Source organism: Neovison vison, chromosome 5 (assembly GCF_020171115.1).
Source record: "Neovison vison isolate M4711 chromosome 5, ASM_NN_V1, whole genome shotgun sequence".
NCBI lineage: Eukaryota > Metazoa > Chordata > Mammalia > Carnivora > Mustelidae > Neogale > Neogale vison.
This window is the reverse complement of record NC_058095.1, coordinates 156,892,521-156,900,312: the sequence shown is the minus strand read 5'-3', so window position 1 is coordinate 156,900,312 and position 7,792 is coordinate 156,892,521. Positions and strand designations below refer to the sequence as shown.

The 7,792-nt window shown below is 40.8% G+C and overlaps 1 non-coding gene across 1 annotated transcript; it reads right to left on the bottom strand.

The window, feature by feature from the left end:
* Positions 1-1,003: 1,003 nt before the first annotated feature.
* LOC122908104 lies at positions 1,004-1,134 on the bottom strand. The gene has a single exon (XR_006384887.1). It is a non-coding gene; the product is annotated as a small nucleolar RNA SNORA72 (small nucleolar RNA).
* Positions 1,135-7,792: the final 6,658 nt, after the last annotated feature.

Sequence of the window (7,792 nt, the reverse complement as noted above, 5' to 3'; positions counted from 1 at the left end):
CTGTCTCCAAAATCCTCATTTACTTAGCCTTTAAAATGTTGGGTTTCCTTAATTGTTGATTGTAAGCCTTCTACCTTTCTTACTTCTTGTCTCTTTAGGCCAAATGTTCAAATGCATCGTTTCAACTGCCTGATAAAGAAGACATATGAAAAATGCTATAAGGGTGTTCAGAGATGTGCATGCCTGAGGCACAGGGGGGATTACTTGTGTTGGGTCATTGCTACCCAGATGGTAAATTTAGCCTTTCGGCAGATAATGAAACCCAGGGAGAGGATTTATAAAGAGAGAAAAGAGAATCCAAACTAGAACTCTAGGAAAAATTATTCACTGGATTATAAGATGAATAAGCAATAAATAAAAGCAATTGCTTTTGTCATTCATCACAATTACTAATATTCTACAAGCTAATTGTTGGTTTGTACATTTCAAGACCTGTGTATATTACCTTTGCATTAACTTTTTAATAGCATTTCCTACATTCCACCCAGAAAATTCACGCCTATATTTCTCTCAGTAAACCACCAAGCTTTGTTTGGTTCTTTGATTCAGTCCAGCATCAGTAATTTTTACAGATTGTCGTTAAGATGTATGGTGATGTTTAAAGCACTATAATCCATCTCTATCCTTGGAGATTTTGATGGAGTACTGCAGTACTCCTACAGCTTGCTGTTGTCAGCTTTTCCATCAGCATCATTTAGAAAAGACACCAAGGAACCATATGTTTGTCAATTATTTTATCAAGGGAACAAGTATAGAAACATCCCTTGCAAACGCTCAACAATCATTATTGCACACAACTAAAAGGAGTACATTCTACTTTTTTTTCTAGAAAATAAAACACAATAGTTTTACAATTCATTTAATGGCAACTGGTAATCACCAAATTAGCAATGGTTATTTTCAAAAGTTATCACACTAGCTATGCTGTCATTTCTGAAGGATGATCAGATACCTAGAGCCACAGACACTTCCCACATGAGAGGCATCATATAAATCAGACTTGGTTTATCATAAGTATTGATAAAACCAGACCTAGGGGAAGAACTAGGTCTGGGGACACGTGAATGGTCTTAATATAGCAAATGTTTAGGCTTCCTGATTATTACAAAATCAGAACAGCAAGAATACTCACAGAATAGGTTCTACTTTTTAAAAAAAAAATCCACAATATAGTCAACTGACATGTATATACAAGGCCATTATCCTCAGGGTCCTCATGGCAACCCTGCTGCTAAGCTTATTGATCTTCTTTAATGAATTACCTGCTTTGTTGACATCTGCACTCAATTCCAAAGTCAACCACACATTTCCTCAATAGTTCACCTCTCCATTTCCATTTATTTGCAGAATGTCCACAGAGACAACCCACTAAAAAGAGGACAACACTCACCTTGGAACCAGAATGTTTGGGTCCAAGCTTTAATTTGTAATTTAATCAACTGTGCACAAAATCTGATTTTCCTCATCTCTGTTTCTGTGTGAATTATCTTACACTCCTTCCTCATCTTCTCCAAATAAGCAGGCAGTAAAAGTATTATCATTAGGAAAAGCTTTGGAAACCCAAACATAGCCGTTGTCCTTGCTTGGTGGAAAGTCTAAGAGACAGTCATCTGTTCTCAGAAGCTTTGTGGGGTGGACTATGGGGATCTGCCTCACAGAAACCAATATTAGTTTATTACAAATGCATTTGCAGAGTCTTAGACACAGTCAACTTCAGGTCTTAACCAACAACATGTTTCATCCAGTTGGATCCTCAAAATTCTTCGGGAAGATAAGGAGACAAGGGACCATTCTTCCCATTTTGCAAATGAGGAAAGGAAGGCTTCAGGCTCAGCAAACTGACTAAGATCACAAAGCCAGAGAAGGGCCAACCCAGAACTTGATTTTTCAACTTTTCTAATTCCTAGTTGTTCACCTTGCAACACCTTTAACAAGAAGGAGCAAAGCAGTGCACAAATCCCTTCTCAGTGAAAGGAATGACAATTTAATAACCAAGAGATTTAATGTGCCTCCCAAAAGATTCACTTCTCCCCTACTACTTACACTAAAGAGTCAGGTTTATTCTACATTCTCATAAATCGATTTAAAACAATCAGGAGAACGCTCATTAAGCTTCACCTACACAACAAAAATAAAATACTCAGCATTCATGCGTAACTTCACATTTTGTAGATACTGACAAGGAGCTATCAAGCATTTATTTCATAGATGGCTATTATAATTATTTCACAACACAGAACACGTACACAGGCTTCTTTTTCATTGAAAAAAGAGGTTTTTACAGGCCAATTTAACCATACCACTTTCAACGTGAGAGTACCCAGCCTCGATCTGGTGGGACGCATTCTTGAAGTCTTGCACATTTAATTTACAATGAGCTTCAGTAAATTGTACTCTGTAGCTGTTTCATGTGGTAGAGGTCACGCACACATGCGGAAGCTTAGCTGTAGACAGACACTATGTGGTGTGTTCTAGTCATTTCCAGCTCAAGACACAGAAGACTCCAAACTCCTACAGTAATTAGAGGTTAGCAATCTCTTTGACTCAGTGAAATTAAATACTATTGAACCCAATTCAAATTCTTAAGTTTTCAAGGAAAATGAGTGATTCCAGAGTAGCTTTTGCAGGTGTATGTCTACACGAATAAGACACTAGAGGGCCTGACCACCATGGTGATGGCTGCAAGGTAAAGGACGGATTTGAAACAAGAGGATTTTGTATGTTGCAAATTAGTATGGACCGAGAGAGCCACCCACGCAGGCTCTTTCCACGTCTCACGAGATCGTAGCTTGGCGGCACTGACTGCTTGTTATGAGTGTTCAGTTCATCAATAAATGGAATAGAAGACCCGAGCCTACCTTTTTAATTATAAAATGCTTTTCTATCCCTCATAATCAGACTTCCACTAATTTCGGCACTGAAAAAAGAATGTCATCATCATAATTCCTAGTAGCTTGCTTCTGTTTCCGCTTCAGCAGATACCCTGTAGATGGGAAGTCACATAACAGCTTTGCATCCCATCAAGTCGCCTCCACCCGAAAACAGCTGCAATGCTTATCTAATTAAACCCCAGCGCCAAACTGTGAGCTGGTGCATCAATCATTAATATTGTATTTTGGATCACTTTAAATTCTGACTGAGGGTACGTGGCTCTGCACACACTGGTCTCTGAAGGAGATTTTTCAAATAATCTTTAAGTGGCATTGAAAAAATAAAACAAGCTTCCTGCTGTTTGACGAGAGCTCTAACACCCTGCTGTACCCTGATTAGCTGTTAATACTAATTGAGAGATGAATATTGCTTATTCCGAAAGGCTAAGGATTTTTTTTTTTTAATCATGAAAAGAAAAAGGCAGTTCTTCTTGCTTCGGAAATGTGGCTCCTTGCCCAAATTTTCAACAGCGCCAAAAGAATGGTGGTTTCTGGGTCTCTCGTCTACAGGGTGTGGAGTCATTATACGGAATCACTTCTTTACTCTGTGGGGCCATCCACAAGTTAGTGAACTGTGATCTCCACGTGGGATTTGCACATTCATACCCTACATCTGGAACGTGGAAATGGTCTTTGCAGAGATCTGATAGCCCAGAAATATTTATGTAAATCTCTGTCCTGCTAAGGCACATGTTGATGTACTTGGGTTCAAGCTCATAAACCAAGAGGAACAGCTTCCTCCATTGCTATCCTAATAGACTAAAGCCAACAGGCTAAGCCAAATGGGACAATTTAGACAAAGAGAGACTGGCAAAACCAAATGAATGTCTGCTTCCTTCCAGCATTCTAGGAAAAATACCAAGCAGCTGTGCCAAAGCATACTGCCTTTCTTTGTCAGGAAAAATACTCTGACCCTCTCGAAATCAGGGGATGGAGTCGGCACCAGGTTCAGTAAATCTGTATGTAAGACAGATTTCCTAACAAGGCATGCTCAACTGCAGAAACACAATGCATACCTAGCTCTGCACAAACACAGCCTAAAAACCGTAAGGACATAGAACAAAGCATGGGAACCAATGAGGTTCTCATTCCCTTAAACTGAGACGCCTGGGCCTTTGCCAGAGTACTGCCTGGCACTTGGCCGCATCATCTAGAGTGATGGGAAGTCTTGGAGAATACAAATAAGAGAAGGAGGATGATTCAAGAGTAGCAAAAATATAAGGAAAAGACAGAGGCTTAGGATGGCATAGTGCAGAGAAAAGAAGACTAAATGATTTATCAACAGTCTGTAAACCCACATGAAAGACCTCAGTGATGCTTAGAGGCATCTCCTGAGTCTAATTAACACAGATCAGGGCATGGGGATTAAGACTGTCAATTTAGCTAAGCTAAAACTACATTTCCCAGAATTCCTGTGTGTGCGTAATTCTCGGGGAGGGTAAGAGTCATTTTGCAGGTGATTTGGAAGATGGTAGCCATATTGCTTTGAAGATCAGAGCCAGGCTGGAAGCATTATTGATCTGCCTGCTTACCTTGCTGGCCTACGCAACCCTAGCTCCTGCTGGCTCCCCTCCTTCAACTTCTGTGACTCTGTGTCCAGGAGAGTTTTTATCTTCCTGACAGAGAATGCCAGCTGCTCCTGGTCTACAACCCCGTCATCAAAGTTGGAGGTTAGAAGGCTATGAGAGACCAACACAGATTCCAGTATATCCTCCGGATCCCAGCTAGTACCTGTGGCTCCTAGCTTATTCTTGCTTTCCTCACCTCACATCCATCTTACCTCTCAGCCCCTACTCATAGGGGGGCTGAGAGGTAAGTCATACCCACACTCCTATCAATGGGGCTATTGTGACCACACTCAGAGAGGAGAGTAATTTTCTTTGGCCTGTAGTGGTTTAACTACAACATTGTAAGTAGCTCACTGTGCAGCTCTGTAGAGATTGGGGCTTGGAAATCCGTGCTCAGGGCTTCCTGAGTAATCAACAGTCTCTGATCCAGAAACCTCATGTTTGCTTCCTGTCGGTATATCTATAATTGTGGCAGGCTAATCTGTCCACTTGTAAAGGAGAGTGAATCTCACACTCTTCTCAATTTCAAACTTAACATTTTCCACATAGACTCCCATAGTTTCCACAACCCTAACCCCTTCTTTGATAATGAGACATATTCCAGCAGAGAAATTACCATCTCTTTGATTCCTCTACTTTCTAAGTAAGGCAGAACAAGAATGTGCCAAATTCTTTGCTTTTACTAGAATGCACTTCCTAGAGGTATCTGGAAAATGGAGGAAGGCCATTTTGCTTTTCCTCTGTGCCATTCCGACAACCCACATGAGAAAAGAACCCCCTGTCTCCCTCTTCCAGAAAGGTCTTCCACAGTGCCCTACCAGCCTAACATCACTCCTCACTAACTGTTCTTCAGGAATGTAGAGCGCATCTCAGATGAGAGTGGATGGATTCTGAATCCAGTCTTGTCACCTATCATCTCAGTAACTTGGACAAGCCATGCAACATTTCTGAACCCTAGTTTTCTCCTATACAAATCTGAGGGGTGCCTGGGTGGCTTGGTGGGTTGAGCACCCATCTCTTGGTTTTGGCTCAGCTCAGGATCTTGGGGTTGTAAGACTGAGTCCCATACTGGGCTTTGTGCTCAGTAGGGGGTCTGCTGCAGGATTCACTCTCTCCCTCTATCCCTCCCCCTGCTTGCTCTCTCCCTAAAATAAGTAAATAATAATAAATAATTTTTTAAATTTTTTAAATTTAAATTTATTTTTAAATAAAATAAATAAAAGAAATTAAGTAAATAAATCTTTTTTTTTAAAAGAAAATATTTGAGATAATGTTTCTAGTGTCTATTACAGGCTGTGACCAACAAAATAATACATGTGCAAATGGGTCATCAATGATCCCACTCTAGTTACTGTAAAAAAGAATCTTCATTTAGTTAAGCAATAAATGTAGAGTCTCTGCTCAGTTATCTTTGGTATACTTGGGCCCATATGCTGGTGATGGGCTTCTCCAATGTGACAGTCCCTGACCTTTTGTCTTCCCATTTTCAAGAGTCCACTATTTCCCTGCCAAGTCCTCTAGTTTCCCCCCACTATAGGATAGAACCTAACTTTGAATCTTAACTAGCATACCTACGGCCTTCAGACCCTACTAGCTCTCATTAATCCTTTTTCTAGAAGACCAGATTCTGCTCCCAATATCCCTTTCCTACTGAATGAGTTCTTTTCTGTGAAAAGACAAACTACCTAAAGTTGCAATATCACACACCCTACTTTTTTTTTTTAAGATTTTGCTTATTTATTTGATAGAGACAGTGAGAGAGGGAACACAAACAGGGGGAGTGGGAGAGGGAGAAGTAGGCCTCCCGCAGAGCAGGGAGCCCAGTGTGGGGCTCGATCCCAGGACCCTAGAATCATGACCCGAGCCAAAGGCAGACGCTTAATGACTGAGCCACCCAGGCACACGTATCACACACCATCTTTGCTTCCACTTTGCTGTCTGGCCTGTTTCCATTATGATCATGGTGTCCTACTGCTGAATTAGAGCCTCACTTTCTCTTCTGATATAAAAAGTTGATTATCTCTTCTGATTTGCAGAGTTGTACATGATTCCCAGTTGAATGCTGGATCTCGGATCCCAAATGTCCTTCATAGGTCAGCATTAGATATAATGTCCTTTTTTACCTTCCATCTGTATTAGTTACACTGATGGCCTTAATTCTTTGCCTGTCTCTATACATTCTAGTAGGCAAGGTAAATTCTCCAATCCTGGACTTAGTATGCAATTCATTTTGGCTAATGGGATGTGAGCCAATGTAGCACAGAGTCTTGAAAAGCCCTTGCATGTTGGTACTTGCTTACTCTTGGGCACTTGCTACCAGTATGAGAGCATAGCCAAGCTAGCCTGCTGGAAGATGAGAGACATATGGAGCAAGGCTAAGTTGCCCCAGTGATCACAGCAAAGGGTGTCCTAGAACAGCTGACAGTCAACCAACTTCCAGATATACAAGCCCACCCGAGAACATACATCCATAATTAATTAAAAAAAAAACACATTATTTTAAGCCATGAGTTTTGGGCTGCTGGTTGTGTACCATTACTGTGCAATAAATAATGGACTCAGAAATTGGTAGACGGGTGCACAGGTGTTGCTATAATCCAAACCCAGAAATCGGTAGACAGGTGCACAGGTGTTAATATAATCCAAACCCAAAACTAGTTTGTGACTATTTGCTAAGTAAAGCCTAGAAAAAAATTGAAATAAAACTGCTAGAAACCTCTAAAAAGTGCTAAGAAAACTGTTTTAGGAGGATGGGAAGTTGGTGACTCGTGTTATCCTAGTGGCAAACTGTGTAATGTAAGACAGAAAATGCTCCTGATGAAATTCTAGACTTGAGCAAAGAAAGTTGAAGCCGAATACTGAAAGTGCCAGCTGTTTCTAACCAGATGTATATGACGAAGAATTACAAGGAAGAGATGAACTCAGAAAATAATATAGATGTGCCACACTCTGCTAGTTTGGAATAAAACTGATTTTCATCTCCAACGTTTCAAGCCAGAAAAGATTCTCAAATTAAGACATGGCCACGGGTAAAGACCAAATTAAGGGTGTGTCTGTTAGACCTTCTGTTAAGACTTCTTGCAGAACCACAAAGCTCAACAAATGGGCTTTCAGGATTTTTTTTTTTTTTTGAGAGAAAGAGAGAGTGGGAGGGGATAGGGAGCTGGACAGAGAAAGAGGAGAGAGAGAATCTCAAGTCAGTCCATTCCCATCATGGGGCTTGAGCTCTCAACCCTGAGATCATGACCCGAGCCAAAATCAAGAGTCACATGTTTAACTAACAGGCCACCCAGC